Source organism: Polyodon spathula, chromosome 13 (genome assembly GCF_017654505.1).
Source record: "Polyodon spathula isolate WHYD16114869_AA chromosome 13, ASM1765450v1, whole genome shotgun sequence".
Lineage (NCBI taxonomy): Eukaryota > Metazoa > Chordata > Actinopteri > Acipenseriformes > Polyodontidae > Polyodon > Polyodon spathula.
The window spans coordinates 10,242,904-10,260,896 of record NC_054546.1 but is presented as its reverse complement, the minus strand read 5'-3'; the positions used below and the strand labels follow the sequence as shown (position 1 = coordinate 10,260,896).

At 35.5% G+C, this 17,993-nt stretch overlaps 1 protein-coding gene across 1 annotated transcript in view; it reads right to left on the bottom strand.

Annotated features, from left to right (window-relative positions):
- LOC121325609 (leucine-rich melanocyte differentiation-associated protein-like) overlaps positions 1-17,993 on the bottom strand; it is a 309,297-nt gene that overhangs the window by 251,386 nt on the left and 39,918 nt on the right. The window lies entirely within an intron of this gene.

The window sequence follows — 17,993 nt, the reverse complement described above, 5'->3', positions numbered from 1 at the left end:
GAATACTTAATATGTATACGGATTGCACACAAACACACACACACATACAAAACATACAAAAAAAACTATGGTTTTAGGAAAAATACAAAAAAGAACACATATATTCTTGTGAGAGAAATAACTGACAGCTAGGGGGGAGGTGTTAGGCAGTTTCTGGTGTGGAATATGAAAGAAAAAGCTGGCTTTTGATGGCATAGTGCATACAAGGCAGCTCTGAAAAAAGCTAATGGCCATGATTAATGACAACGGGCTAGAGGAGAGCTGGGACACAGCCGCTACATATATCATCCCTTCCCATCAGTCTCTGCACCTCCCTGCCCCTCTCTGTAGCCAGAACTGTAAAAATGGTTTATCTTCTACACTTTTTCTTACACACGGAAATACTTTTTTTTTTTGCCAAAATATGTGACAAAGAGGTGATAAGGTGAACAAGAAAATGACGTGTAAAATAACTATAAGATATTCTAAGGGAGAAAAAAAAAACTTGGGCTGTAATCATTCAAGTTTTCAACAACTTGACTCTTCACATGCTGAAGCCACATTTTCAAGGTCTTATCTGCCATATGGTTCCCTGTTTGGATGATTTATTAGGTGAGGAAAGCGCACTGATAAATTTTACTGCATTTCCCTGCATAGGCAACCTACAGTGTCAATAACAAAGCTCAGGCCGTTTTAATGAAAACTGTAAGCACCAAAGGGCAACCATTTATTTATGAGTTGCTATAATATTACGTGGGCAAAATTTATCTCCCCTTCTCACGCACTCTGCAGAAACCAAATCTGGTCAGAGAAACAGAGATCATATCCATATGTCAGCAACTCACTAACACCCCTCCCTAGTGTAGCGCTGATGCTTTCTGGTTAGGTTAATTGAAGCATTTGAGTATTTACAACTCACACAAAAAACAGCAAGAGTTTATTTATGACCAATTAAAATAACAATTTTGAGTATAGGAACCCATTACAGAATTTAGAACCTTTGATTCTAATTAGTTATTGCATTTGGCTTCTGATTTACATGGACAATTTACTGGGAAGACTGCAAATTAATTTCCTATTAAAACAACAGATGCTGAAATTTTACAGAACAGCCCAAAAGAGATGTAAAATGCTGAAACATTTTAAGCTTCAGTACTTAGCATCTCTGTTAGAAATCAGAAATTCTAATACCAGCAACGTTTTGTATTTGTTCAGCATTCAGTCAGCTGGTAGAGCTGTGTAAAAATCATACTAAAATAAAAGTTATCAATAATTAAACCCATTTGTTAAATACAGCGCTAGCTCTACTGCATGATCTAAGATAAATCACTTTGGCTTATTAGAGCTGTATTGTAGCTTCAGTTTCAGAAAAAGAGCTGCCAAATCAGTATACAACCAAATATATTGCAAGAAAGATAAAACATGTTCTAAATGTATAAAAGTTAGACTTATAGTCATCAATATTTTCTGAAAAAGACATGAGGGACCGTAAAATGATTACACTTTTCATTAAAAGACACTGAACAGGCATAGGTGATTTTAGACACAGTTTTATGCTCAGTTGGCAAAAAAAATAAATCAAGGAGTTTATAGAAACTGACAACTGTTCTGTTTTGCATTTTTATTATCAAGGAGAAGATTAGCATTTGGCAGGTATCATTTCAAATAGCTTTTATGTGGCTTGTCAGAACTCTTTTGCTTGGCAACTTTACAAGAAGTGTACCTTGAAAAGGTTTACATGCAGCCAAACACTAATATTGGGCGAGATTTGCTGTAGATATTTAAACAACCCTATTGGGATAAGACTCCAGGAACTGTACTTTTTTGTTTAAGTGGGAAAAAAAAACACAAAAAAAACCCCTTAAAACATAGCCAAACGTGGCTGCTTTAGAGATCAGTCACCAATGAGTATTATTTATGTTTTGTCTAGTGACTTGGCACCTGACACCTCTGTTATTTTACAAGTAGCATAGAAGTACCATTTCACTTAAGAAAGCTCTCTTCTCATCACACATCATACTGAAAAGCTACCCCTAGCCTAATCCTAACTCCCCTACCTTCAATAACTCCCTTGAGAACTATGGGAACAGTTTTATAGCACAAATTTATTAGAAAAAGGCATGTCTTTCATAGCACCTTAATAAGTCAATTTTATGGGCATCAGAAGTGAACATGTTTCAGCAATTCAAATTGACAGGCACTTTTTATTTGCCCACTAGCTTTCACTCAAAAACAGAATCAGCAGCAAATGCTGTAAAATAAATATTCAAAACGCAACATATTTTTAAAAATGTAAAAAATGTAAAAAAAACCCACCTATTTACACCTCTTATAATACAATAGTACAATTAAAACTGGTTACAAACACATTAATGTTTGTTGGACTTGCTATTAGTATGTTATATTTATCGAATGCCCAATTACATTCCCATATTGTAGCAACTCACAACAGTTCAGGGAAAATTAATGTCAGTAGGCATCCTCTTATCCCATCGCCAAGCCAATCACCTCTTTACACCAAGGAGCTAGACAGCAGGGGTTGGCACTGTAGCGTGGTGAGGTGAAACAGTCCCTGATGATTTTGCCTCCCCAGGCAATTGCAACGCTTCCTGTGAGATCCCCAGCTAATATCGGCAACTTGGCACATGTGAACCCACACCCCTAATCACAGTATGAAAGCAACTTTATGTTTTTACCAAGCAAGTCATCTGGGGATCACACTAGTACTTTGCACTACTGCTGTGGTATACTACTAATCATATATAATAGTTTTTATTCAAATGATGTGTAACCTGTGTTATAGTATTTACATTTTAAACACCTTTATTCTTAGTGTAGGTCACACTGGTCAATCTGGAGTAAAGCTATTTAAAACAAACACATCTGTTTTGACGAAAAAAACAACAACAAAAGACTGAAAGTCTTGCACAGGTTTTACAGACACGCTGTACAGAACAGCATATTTAATCTCAAAATTAAGGAAAAGTTAATCAGCCTCAGTAGAAGATTATCATAGATCAGTCACCGAAGTTTAATTCCAGTAATGAAGCAGCTATTCCATATTTATGTATTTATGAAAATGATTTGACAAGGAGCAAAATTCCTCATCCTGAGTCAAAAACCCTGAAAGTGCCCCAGGGCACCAGACAGCTCATTTATTAGCAGAGCCTTAAAACTACCAGAAGATGAGACACATCTTGTATTGAAGAGATAGATTTCCACTTCTTGGAACTCAAGGTACATGATTCAAGATCTCTTCCTATTATTTTTCAACATAGGATTATATCACGTTTCCACAGTAATCTCATTCATATTTTGATATTATTCAACCTGAATGTAGAACTGGTTTTACTGGAAGTAATACATAGCCCATTAAGTCCAACATGATAATAAATGCCCCAATTAATTTTACTATTTTAAATTCTGGCCACTGTATATGTGGTCTGTTGCTATTCATACTACTTGACCCTTATGCAAGAATTTCTGTTATTAGGAATAGGAATCTAATACCAAAAGCCCCATTCAGCCATGATTAGACTTTACCAAATGTACCAAAGATGTGTAGAGTACGTAATAGGGAACACTTGAGTTGCACACACGTAAAAAAGATACAGTGGATCAATTGTAATGATTTAAACAGCAGCAGATCCTAACACAACAGTTGTATATAGGTTCACCGTTGTTTAGATCATAAAATAGACAGCATCATTTCCAACCTTCTATTTTAAATGTATAGAACGAATACGACATACATCTACTGTAAGATACATCTAATTACCAGACATGCCCTACCACTTGACATCAATTAAACACAGTTAGGGGGATTCATGATGACCTGAACTGGAATTTAGTGACGACACCAGGGTTACCACTCGTGCTTTTCTGCAAACGTCCACAAAATACCTGTGTCAAACATCTCATTTGAAAGATGACACCTCCAACCGAAAAACGGTCAACTCCTACACACTCCAGCCCCCATCACCATTCTAGGATACCTCAAAGAAGAAAGCGCCCAGCTACAGGGCCATCAAGGCCACTTCCTGTAATACAGCTGCTGTACCCAGTTATTTACACATTTACAGAGGTACTGCCTGAGAAACATTAATACAGTTGACTTGCAAACCCCTGTAATACCAGCAGCAAAATATTAAGAATTTCAGGGCCACTTTTTTTGTTGTTTTGTTAACATTCTTAGTTTTCAGTGAAGCACAACCTTTACTTTACAGAGAACCATGCTGAACAATAATGTACACAGGGTTGCTTTTTAAAAGATGAATGTATTTCATGATTAATTTAATTGGTACAAAAATGTAGAAAATGTATATTCAGTTGATGTTGTTTGTTCAAGTTGGCATATATTCTTATTTACTATGAAAATTCACTTTCAATCCTTTCCGAAAATATTCCCATTATAAAAGGGTCAGATTTAATTATGGATACTGAAAAAAATAAAAAATAAAATCGCTACATAAAAACACACAATCCTAAATGTTTCCATGAAAGTTAAAAATAAAAATAAATAATAACTTGTTCCAATTCTTACATATCTTATTTGTGAGAATTATTAAAAATAATGCAGTGTATTGGCAATAACACTGGGATTTGGATCCAATAACTAAATTAAGACTCCACCCAACTAAGCAAACATGTTTCTTTTGGAACAGGATCTCAAACTCTGCACAACATCATTCAAAACAGGCTTTAGGAAACCAAACAAAATGCACATAAGCAAAGGTGTCTTGTCTGAACAATAGAAGTCTGTTCCCTTCAGGTATATGTTGAATTCAGGTCTTGGTGTAACTTTGGAAATGCTAATTCCAGTCTTCAATATCATGTAAAGACTTGATGATATAACAATAATAAAAAAAAACATCTCACAAAAACGTTTTCAGATTTCGAAGTTACGGAGGGCTACAGAGTTCTGAACAAACACTATGAATCTATGTCTTATGTCTCTAAAACTACTTAGACATCAGGTCACACTGAAATTCATTTCATAATGCATGCTGAATTATTCTGAAATGGTTACCTGAAAAGCTATTTGCAACTTATTTTTTTTCTTTTGCGATGAAAACACAATGAGTTGTGTAATCTGTGCAAATACGTTCCCAACAAATTAACAGGGATTTGCAACTCAAAGGACTTAAGGAACCATAAAGTTTGTCATTAGCAAAACAATACTAAGCCTTTAACATCTTTGCTTTGCTAAATTTTAATGATTAATAAGAAAAGGCCATGTTAAGGGCAATTCTGACAAAATGTCACCCTCATAAAAATAAAATGAGCAGAGTTCAGAGAGGTCAGCTATGAGGCAAAACCTGTTCAACATGGTCAACATTTAGTATAGAGGTTTATTGTTTTATGTTTCTTTAAGTTCCCAAACACGTTTCCCAAACTATTGAGGAATTTCTGCATTAACGCGTTTGTACACTATATTGTCACAGTGGACAATAATGGAAGGCTCTCTATAACAAACCAACATTGAAGCATTAGCACTGTATATTTAGCTCTATACTACTGCATGTAATCTGTACCAGGATGTTGTGGCTACCCACCTAGATAGATAACATAGGAAATATATTAAACATATATCTTTGGCTGTATATCCTATGTATAGTAAAAATAAAATTAAAAAAATACTGCAAGTAAAAATGCACTATTGACACTATTACAATGACTGTAAAAACGGCCTTCAAAGCACAAAATACTTGAATAGTATCCACTGCAATGACTTATTCCTTCATTTTAATGCCCTTGAATCATTGTTCTGTGGCACATGTTAAACATACCTGCGAAGGCAAACATTTACGGATTTTAAATGTCACTAATGTTACTATATGGTAAAGTGATTTTTGCAAGACACTCAATTTGCCAAATACTCACTATTGTAGTGCCTTATTGCATTTTATTTCCCTCGATTCAACATAATTTTGATAGCAAGACAATATTAATAGAAGTATATTCACTTCTTTTTCAGACAATTGCTTCAATTTTATATAACAAATGTTTGCTCAAAGAGAGAAAAAGAAAGAATACAACTATTTTGTCTTCGGTGCCAACTATTTTAGTTTATTTTCCATGAGTGCAGGGTATAATTAATATCTCACAGGAGCCAGCATTGTCATTTTTCAAATCATTTCCCTGGAAATGTTCTACACCTCTTAATGGCCCTGCTAATGCTGTAGCTGTCATGTTTTGGACAGCTGCGCTTTTACAAGATAAACTCAGCTGCGCCATGTGCCTCTCTGTAGACTTTTTAGCTCAAAGGCTTAGAGGCCATGGATGCAAGCTGGTAACGGCTACATGGAAATCTTTGATTAATTTTTTACCTCTTGGTACTGACTGTTGCTCAAGTGTCACCTTCCCACTTTCTGTCCCAGGCCAGTTTTTACTCTGCCTGATGGATGACGGATCAACCAAGTGGGCTAAAGATAAAAATAAAAAAAATCATATGACTAATTAAAGCACGGCTACACAATTCAGATATGTAGAGAGCAGGATGTTTGTAAAGTAGCCAGGGTGGCTGTAGTTAAGCAGCACACTATGCAAAAAATAAAGCCCTCATCCTTCAAATTAGAACGTTCTCAAATAGAATTCAACTCACACACTGTGACACATAAACTTTCTGTGGTAGGCTCAACTCAAGCCAATGAGTCTAGAAAGAAAGAAAGAAAGAGTTTATCATATTAAACAATGTTTAGCCTAATCGCTAAGTCCCCTCGCATGACCAAACATATATAAGTATTGGTTACTTTAAGTAAATCAGATACATTTCCTTGTGTGTAGCATTTAAAATACCTGTATATCAAATACCAATTGTTGTTCTTCACCTATCTGTTATAATTTGCATTAAAACTCCTCAATTCAATTCTGTGTTGCAATAAAACAGAATCTACTGTAGATTAGTTTGAGATGAACATTCCACTACCACAACAAATTAAACCAACAGTAAACAGTCTTGAAGAAAGCATGTGTTCTATAGTGTTGGAAAAATCTACATCTTGAGCTTTTCAGATCTGTGCAGACTTCCAGGGAAGAGTTAGGAAAGTTTTATCAGGTAAACACGTTTTTAACAATCAAAAAGACATTTCATGCTGAATGATAGTTTATTGTAAATGTGTACAGTGCTACCACACCTTTATTGAAAAATATTGCCCAACAGGAATCAAACAAGTTTTACAATTTTCTTATTTAGAAAGAACAGCTTGTTCTCTCACTGTAATGCTGGGTTGCTTTATTTGCCATTGACAGTACGATTGGGGCATTTTTGAAGTGTGATCTTTAACTTACTGACATTTTACACTAAAAACAAGACATCTTTACTGAATGGTGATTCTGTTAGTATGGACTCAATAATTCCAACCACACCTCTTATTATTGAAAGGGAATAATGATTGTTTTCTTCACTTATCCTTTGTAAGGAACTATCTCTGGATTCATTATTTTTTGTCAACGCTGTATTCTGATTTAGCATATGCTCCTCTTAAGTCCTTGGAGAGTAATACATAAACTTTACATCATGCTGTGTCTACAGAATGCAGGAGACAGTTGTGCTCATCAGTGCAACAGCATGCTTTCCTGTTAAAAACACCCAGGCCGGAAAAAGTGACACGAACAGGATGCTGCTAAACATGCACGTTTCAGAAATACACACTGTATTCTCTTCTGCATGATTTGCTGCCATTTAAGACAATAAACAGCAACTTTAGATTGCGAACAACATGTCATTTCTGGTTTGCTGTTGCTCAACATCAAGAAAAATCAATGCCAGCTCTACGGGGGCAGAAAATCCAGAGAATTGAGCTCGGTTTCAGGTCTGTTTGAACTCATTTTCTTCCTCTGCAGTTGCCCCCTCATGCACCCCCTCAGGCATCCCCTCACAGCAGGCATGACAGCTTGACACATTGACAGCTTGCCATGAATGACAACTGATTTGTACAAATTTCAAGCCTTATAAATCTACCTGTCACAACAACAGCATAAAGGAGCCCGGACCCAGCAGGTAATTTGGAAAAAGCTTCCCCTGACAGCACTCTCTGAAAGCCTATGGCTTGCCTCCTGCCAAAAAATTTAAACCATCATCCTTCGTTCAACTTTGAATAAAAACCCAAGGCCTATTTTCATGCCAACAGGCTACCAATTGTCTTATTTAAAGATTAAAAGGAGTAAATTGAAAAACATCCACACAATTTTGTTTAAAAGTAGCACCACCTGCTACTCTGTAGGATTACCACACCATTTTTCTCCACAGTGCTCTGGCTGAGTAAATGAGTAGGCTTTCTTATGGTATTTAAACAATATCCCAGATTGCAGTGGTGCTCTGCCCCACTTTTGTTTGTTTTTTTAGGTTAGTCATCATCAACCCTTTTTCTTTTTAGCCATTAAAAAAAAACATCTAACAAAGCAACAAAACCATAAACTATGTAGACATTCAATGTAGGGCCTGTAGTTGTCTTAAAAATGATTTCAAAACAATTTGGATTAAAAAATAATTTTAGATGACAGCACATCAAGACTACTGGATACTTACTAGATTCTACTGTTAATTAATAGTAATGCCTCTGACTTTGTACCACCTAACTGTCACAGCAATTGATTACCTGTCCGTTAATACCTACTGTGTTGTGTACTATTGCTTACATAAAACATACCACTCGAGGGTTATTCAACATCAAACAAAAACATGCTAACAGATTTCATTTGAAACACTCATCAAGAAGCTGAACAGCCTATATTTAGAACAAACACACACTTTTGCAATAAATGTTTTGATCCATTACAGGTTTTACAATTAGCTTAATTCACTACCATACACTACCACCGTGGGTCTGATTAAGTTCGTAGTAAAATCTGAAATGCATCAAAACTTCTATATAAATATATTCTTATTCTCATTCCTGATTTCTGTTTCATTGGCATGTAATGCTAGTGTAGTTAGTAAATAAAGGCAAAAATAAACAATAACAATAATAACAATAATAATAATAATAATAATAATAATAATAATAATAATAATAAGATAGTGATATTCGCTGTAGATCTTAAGGAATGTGCAGTTTTAAATGTCTCTGCCTGCAAGCAGAAATTGTACATTTGAAAAGATATTAACTTGACTCTTCCCTACAAAACAAAAGGTATTTTCATTCATCTTAGGTTAGAAGCAAACAAGGCTAGACATCAAGTCATGTGTTCAATTCAAAACTCCTGTTGCATTACGTTGCCAATAATGCTTTTAAAAAAAAAAAAAATACTTTTTTCTACTGAATAATAATAATCATTAATTAATAATGTACTTAGAAGCCGAACCCCTGCCATTCCTCTCCATATTAATGAACAGCTTATAAATATTCAGCGACTCAGCTGGCCCTAAATAGTGGATGTAGACCATTATGTTATATCTCCTACCATAAATATACACTTTACCTTGGCATGGTCTCAATTTACTTGTTCATTAACACAATTACCAAGAGATAGTCACAGGGATCCATGTAGACATGTCAAAATTAAACAAATAGAATGCACTACCATGAAACCTGAATTAACTAGTTAACAAAGGTACTTCAAAACAAAAGTAAAAAAGGAAAAGCTTCCTTAACCAAACTTATATTTAACCCAACCTGTTCAGTAAAGGATTTGCACAATATCAGAATAGGTTTATCTAGGTTAAAAGCAAAGTTGTTAATGGAGAGGGGGTCATAGCAACAGCGGTTAATGGCATTATCTGATTGTACAAACAATGTATGTTCACGCGACTTCAATTATTACATGCAGTTTAGCCACACAAAGCCTGGTGCAGTACACTAAAATGAGGCTTCTGACAGTTTGTCACACATTGCATCTCACAAACTAAATAGGGTAGGTCACGGAAGCCATTGTATCACAGGTGAACTATATGACATAAGGAAAACATTTAGCTCATGAATGTCAGGATCACAAAATACTTGACTGTTTTCAACTTTCTTATGATAGGAGTAAAAGTGATGATCCTTAAATTTTTTTTTTTTTTTTTTTTTTTACTTAGAGTTAAGGGCAAACTTGGCTTCAAAACCAGCAAGTAAATCTGTAAAACTGAATTTGATCATGACAGTCCATCCTCAAAGAATTATGAACACCTGCCCTGTAACAACTGTCCTATGGATGCAATTTTTATAGATGCCTGTCTAAGATCTTGACCTACTGAAAGTCATTGACTGGGGCAAATGAAACACTCTGCATAAGTATTGCAGCTTTATATATTATTTTTCAGTCTAGTTGAATGCAAAAGGAGTTTAAAGTGGTGAAACAAGAAGCCTTTTAAAGTCTAAAGCTATTATAAACAGTCCGTGTTGTGTGATACACTGCTGTTACAGATTATGTTCCCTGTCAGCGACATACAATGAGGTTAAAACTTCTATAACCACGAATACAAACGAGCCCAGCTTTATTACATAGTGGTTAAGGCGTTCACTTGCAGTGTTTGTGGACACTCGTTTATACCCAGTCTCCACCCTGTTACATTGGTGCTGTGACCCGGATCTCATGGACTGGATGCAGCCAATCAGCGAGGTTAAAGGGGGGGGGGGGGGGGGGGTGTAATGGGCAGTGTTGTGTGATGCAGCGGCATTATGGATCATGTCCATTTGGCGAGATGAGATGTGGTTAAAAGCTCATCAAAATCACAATTGCAGACAAGCCTGGTTCTTTTACATAATGGTTAAGACCCTCGCTTGCGGGGTCGCCAGTTCGCTCCCTGCTTCTGCCCCGATACATTATGTTTCCATCTACATCATGTAACCAGGCTGTTGTTCTTTTCATCTGCAGTCTACAATCTGAACCAAATGTTGCAAGAGGTCAAATATCTCTTGCTTAGTATGTTTATCCATTTTTTTTCACCTACTTCTTCTATTTCCTTAATAGTAGAATTAATTCTAAAACATGTTGGTAGAATCCTTTGTATTGTCTGCCCTTTAGGCAACTTCCTTGTAATTGAGTCTTTGTTCAAAATCAAGTTCATATGACTCTGCTGCTGATGGAAAGTTACAAGATCCATTTCAAAACTCTTAACTCAATCCCAGTGGCAAATGAAAACAAGGCAAGAGCAACATCAATAATACTACCTGAAAGAACAAAAAAAAGCAATGACAGATTTGGGTGGAATGAATTATGTCCTACCTTATTCTTGCTGAATACATTGCTGAATTTATACAACTTCATTATAGTGTATTATAATGTATTTACTCGACTTTAAAATATTATAAGACTTAACATATCCCACAGTTCTCCAAAGCTCTCTCCTCATAGTGATCATCCATGCTCCACTCTTACCCTTCATAAGGTAACATGGGGTCCATTAATTTAATATCAGTTATTATGTGGATCTATTGACTTGATTTTTATTTCCTTTTAGGTAGAGGTCAGGCAACGATCCAGTTACATTATGCAAAGGGTAAATCTAGTCCAGGTAACCTGGTCAAATTTCCCAAATTGTTTTAGGTTTGGGGTCCATATGGACCCCAGGCGTAATCGGCGATGCCGACCTTCTCGTCTGAATATCTCAGGTTCAAGGCTTGTTTGCAAGTACAGATTAGAGCTTTCCAATGATGTGTCTTATGTCCTGAACAGGCGTTCCTAAGCGAAACTACAACAAACCGAAACTAAGGCTTGAGTCATGTGACATCAGTCAGCTTCTAAGTTTTGTTTTTTGCCTATTACTCGGTTGCTTCAACAGATAGCATTCTGGTTTCAACGTCATTTAAAAGCGCCGGCTTTGTGCTTTCCAATGATACCAGGCTTGCTTGCATGTCTACTTTCTACCACCCCCTCATTCAGCGCTCCAATGTTGTAAATCGCAGCAAATCGGTAGGTGTGTTCTACTACCTGTAACTTGAAAATGGAAAGAGCTAGGAACACAAATGAAAGAGGAGGCTTGGGGCTTTCCAATGATATCTCACGTGCCTGTGACATGTTCCTAGAATAAACTAGTGCATCCAGAATACAGTGGTGCCTTCACTTGCTAGGAGACAGCTGTGCACATTGGGCGTCTTATCCATTTTACACAGCATAAACAACACATTATACCAAACGATGGTTAGAAGTAAAAGAAAAGAAAAATAAAGTGTTCATATACACATTTCCATTCATTCAATTACTCCAATTGTTAGTTAAATGTTGTTTTATTGCTGGTTACCAGGAAAGTCAGTTCATTGACGTGTCCTTATAAGGGTTAAACCGCATCTCCTAGCAGCTTTGGCCTGGGTGTTTGATTAGGTTTTAGCCCACTGCTGATATATTATCTTTGGACAGGCTTCTGGCAGTGCCAAAAAGAACATGCTAAGCAAAGGATTAACCAATACACTCCCACTAATGCAGTCAAACTGTCACAGAGATCAAAGGCATTCACAAGAGACTGAAAGCAATTTAGGCAGGTGTCCCTACATAAATTAATGCCTAGACAAATACTTAAACACTTATCTACTAAAAGGACAACATCATTTTCTTTCCATATTCATTATTCCAAATAATATGTTTCATGTGTATAATACACTTACGGCCCTGTAAATCCTTCTATCTTTCATCCTTACAACCACGTGCTTTTGGAAAAAATGTTGTGAACTCTTTTGATTCCTCTGCTTCATGCTTTACAATGAACTTTTTGAATGGAATGATCTTATTACTGCTTTTACAGGAGATTAAATAGAATGTCACTTTGTTTAAAGATGCCATACCCCTTTTTAGGGTTTGATTTAGCCTTGTATGATCTATGACATTATGTAGCCCACTAATATACCCAACAAGAAAAAACATTAGGTTATAAGCAATATTAAAAACACTTTATTAATAAACAATGTATTAAGAGCGTAGTTTTTTTTTTAAATATTATTATTATTATTATTATTATTATTATTATTATTATTATTTCAAAGCAGTGTGGATGTATATTTGAATCCGTTTGTTTTTTTAATAAAGAAAAAATTAAGTTATTTAAATGTTTATATAAAAATAGAAGGTTGAAAATGATCATAAGTTGTGAATATATTTCTAGTAAATAGTATCTGTAAAACAAAAACAAAGATGAAGCCATAATGTATAAATGAACACAAACACAACCAAATGTGGCTCAACTTAAAAAAAAAAAAAAAAAAAAAACACAATATATTTAATGACCTATAAAATTTAAAACCTAAATATTAAAACACATATTTTTGGTCCTAATACCACCAAACAGTGGCCACATGATACTTTTGAACTCTACACACACAGCTTAAGGTCACATGCATACAATATCAATATGCTCTAATTCCACTGCAGTTTAACACAAATTGGATCATTTTACACTGATGTAATCCCTACTGAAATAGTTTAAGTTTATGGAAAAATGTATTTGGAAACATTTCCATCACAGCAGCAAAAGAAAACATAAATAATGTAATTTATGTTCTGGGTTCATGACAGCCAAGCACAAGGGAAGCAGTTATTATTAACATGTCTTAAAAGACTTATTTTCTTCTGCAAGACTGCATCAGCTGTTTGTCAAGTGCACTAAGTTTAATATAACGATGAACTGGACAGATGTGTGTTTACAAATCTATAAAATAGATGCATGATTATTAAACTTAGTGAATGGTTCTCATTAAGGCATTCCCAGCTGGTCAGATATACAGCAGGTCAGATGTAGTTCATCTGAAGGTCTTGTGATCGGGGACTAGGCTCTAGATGGAGATGAATGATGACTTCAGGGTAAATGCCAAAACTATAAATTGAATTGGGTCTGACCTACAGCTCCTATAAAGTTTATTTACATTTTCACATATAATTCGCCTTTAAACCTCTATGTTTAGGCATTTCAAGGCAATATATAACAGTGATCTATGGCAGGCCTTTTTAGAATGACATAGTTGTGAACACTTCAGGTCCGTTTGACCGGACTGTCTTTTATATTATCCATTGTACTGGGCATAAAATGGATCTTTCATCAATTGTGTATTCATGTTGCAGAGTTCTATTTATACATATTTGAATTGCCTCTGATGAACCCCTGCTGTAAGCTATTTGGTTTCTTTAAAAACGACACAGTAGAGTGCTTCCAATATCCAAACTGCAACCCTGTCCTCCTCTCTCTTTATCATTTGTGTTTTTAACACTACACTGCTATAGTCAAGTGCCACTTATCTTGGATTTAATGTATGAACTGCATTACAGAAATTCTGTACTCTAGACAACAGACTTCCTATTTTCACTTGAAATTGCATGTATAGATTCAGTTTCCATCTATTACTTTGTTTGGGCATTGTATCTACACACCACGTAACTCGGTACCAACAGAAATTAAATCCAATTATTTGAATTTAATTCTATTTACAATTAGTATTGAGAGGAACGGTAGTTCCTAGCACCAAGTTATCGCGAGAACTGCCAGAGACTATCTATACAGCAAGGACAGTTTTCAGGGTATTGGTGCAGCAAAAGTAAATAAGCCAAAAGCAGCATTTCACTTTTAATTTGTAGTTCCCAACACTCTTAAGTGAGTACTACTTCCTGAACATGAAAACGTTACAATATACTAAATGAACAGATTATTACGATAGTTTGCAAAATCAGATGAAAGATTTCAATACAATCAGGATAATGCATAATCACTGTTTATAAACTTTACTCGTTGTCTCGTTACTTCTTAAAAACTGTAACTTTACTGCTATGCTACTTGTAAATGTTGTAAAATGGAAGGGCAACTTTGTGGCGTGAAAGCTGGGCGTCTTCATTGCAAGCATGGAAGCATGTCTTGGGTTCGATTCCCACACAGGGTCTATAACTTGCAAATAGGCACAACTGTAAAAGCGGTGGGAGTCAAGGTTGTCCTAATTGGTTCTACTAACTTAGCATGTGTTTTTCAGGCACAATAAAAGTGGATCGAACTTGCATCAAAAACACAAGTCAAGTTAGTAGAAACAATTGGGGCAACCTTAACCCCCACTGCTTTTACAGTTGTGCCTATTTGCTTGGTGCTGGCCTAGGTTACCCCAATTTTTTCTTCTAACTTATCTTGTGTTTTTGATACAAGTTAGAAGAAACAACTAGGGCAACCTTGGCCCTCATTGTTTTTACAGTTGTGACTATTTGCTTTGTGTTGGGCAAGGTTGCCCCAATGGTTTCTTGAAACTTGGCTTGTGTTTTTGATATGTCCACTTTAAATGGCTGGACACTTTTGATAACTTGCCATTTTTTTACATTTCCAATGTGTTTTTGTTTCAGATATTATGGACTCCAGCCATCGCTGGTAGTTTTAACAATGAAGGCTTGTTAGATTAAAAGTATCCTTGTTACCATTTGGTAGGTGTTATGAGCTACAAAATCAGGAGAATTAACCACTAAATGTTGAAGAAAGAAATCTGTGAATAATGGCCATCATAGTGTCTGATTTATATACATCTCAAAACTAACACCCTGTAGTTTCACTTTCCAATGATCTTTGCACAGATCCTTTGATGTTGATGCCTGGAGTGAAACTTTGTTTGGACAGCCATAGGGAGGAGCTGCCAAGCTTTTAATTATGCCAGAGAACACAGACCACCGCAGAGTAACACACAGAGATCCTTATATCAGAGGTAGCTAAAATTCTATCACCTAAGCAAGTGAAAAGGCACAGCATTATTATACATCATCAAGAATATCCTTGCTGAAATATTGAAGGCTTTATAGTACAGAAGTATAGCAGTGAGAAGCACTGCAGTTCGCTAGAGAGACACATAATTGCAAAAACTGCAAAAGCTTTAAAAAGCAATTGAGAAAAGGAACAACATGTCAGTGAAGTCTGAACAGTGACAGTGAAGGAGCTGCTCAGTATAAATCTAATGATAAATACTTTAAGCAAACAGTGACTATCAATTCAATAAGCTACGTAAACTAATAGCCATGTCCAATACAATATCCCCTTTTAATGTGATACTTTGTTTAGTAATGGCTCAAGTGTCTGGCCCTAGAAGGGTGTTCTAAAGTAAAACAGAGTTATTTCAACAGTGTCCTGTCATTAAAAAAAAAAAAAAAAAAAAAAAAAAAAACATTCAGCTCATTTTCTGTAGTGGGAGGGATGTATGGCCTCGTGTGAGAAAGAGAACATGCCTAAGTTATTACTGCAGGAAGGCAATCTGTCAAAGCTGGGCTGTTTTGGCATGGTGAATACCACTGGTGAGATCAGAGAGTCAGATTCTGCTTGCAATTACTGCTAAAGGACCTTGGATGCAGGCAGCCTGCTATCAATTATTTCCCTGGCCTCAGACACTTGGAACTGTCAAATTCTTACTGTCTTCTGTTTTGTAACAGTAAGGAAAGGGCTCTATGTGGTTGACTCTTAGACTTTTGTATAGTTTAAGTCATTAGCCATGCAAGTAAAATCACACAGACAACGTATTGTTGTACCTGCATTACTCATGTGAAAAGGGATTAATAACAGGGAAAGCCTGAGAAATAAATCTACATGTTTCTGTTTACCCTCCAAAATGTGTGATGCATGGTGAAAAACTAGCATAATGACTAAGACATATAGGTCTATATGCATAAAAGATGGCAGTAATTTTACTGTCATTAAAAAAAAAAAAAAAACTGGTCAGTATTTAACAAGTGATTTATAAAACTACTGCCTGGTCATTTTAATGGCCAGTAATGGTTTTAGATGTGATTAACTGATTGTATCTAACCAGTTGTCAGAGGTATGCAAATTAGCTATGTCACCTACTTAAGACATCAATGGCATGGCTGTTTACACCGTCAAGTTATGACTAGGGGACATGTCTGGAGACAGGTTGTCCGAATTATCAAGACGACAAGTTAAATATTCATAGTGTTCGGTTTATTTTAAATGTATTAATCAAAGGTCTGAAATAACATGAATGTAGTCTCCGTACACATTATATTATAAATCTGCACATTAGGCATACAGCTATGGCCAAAGGTTTTGCATCGCCCTATAGAATTAATATATTTTGAACAGTCGAATGAAATCTGTTGAATAATGTTATATTAACATATTGAATTACATACTCCTTTGTCGTTTTCCATATACAGTCAGCACTCGAATATACTACACTCAGATACACATCACTTGCGTTTTACCGTCCTTGTATTATGAATAAAATCAACCCCCATTATATATATATATATACCGGTGTGTAACAAATGAATGCACTTGCCCATCACACACAATTTCTGATAGTTATCTGATACAAAGCCCATCTCGTCAACGTTAAAATGTATTTAATTGTCCATCACAGCCCACATTTTTTTTGTTTGCTTGTTTTTTGACTGTTAGGACAGTGTGTCAGTGCCACACTGCAGGGCTGTAGATAATGCAGCAACAAATAAACAAACCAGAAGAGCGATTCCAGCTACAGAAATTTGAAACAGTTAATCATTAAACAGTTTTAGATACTCTGTGATGTATTATTCATTTTTTTTAAATCTGTGGTCTTGCTTTGTGCATTTTCATTTACAAGTACACTGTAAAATTAGAGGCATATTGAACAGCACATTCAATTTTGAATACAGTTTCAATTAAGGATAATATGTTGCGTTTTTCTGAATCTTTTGATAAATTGCATTGGCTTTTACGTTTTACGCAATTCTGTGCACAGGTAACATTTTGATTGAATTTTGCTATTGGGTCGTAATCTGGAATTTTACACACTGCTACAAATGAATACATACTGGATTTAATGTACTGACAGCCCACATGTCTACAGTCGTATCTTTTGGTAAGTGACATTTTCCGAATCATATTGTTCTGAATTAAAATATAGTACTGTAACCAAGTACACTACATCTAAATGAGTATTTATTTTGAAACACAGTCCTTTCAGCTACGTATTTTGACATTGTATCTTGAAATCCTGTACTACTATTATGGCTTCCTGTAGACTTTTGTGATATCATTTTGCTATTTCTTTGGTTACATAAAAAGATCAACATTATGATCATATCTGTTTTTTTTAAATTTTTTATTATGTCTCAATCCTAAACTCTAGGTGATGCAAAACTTTTGTCCG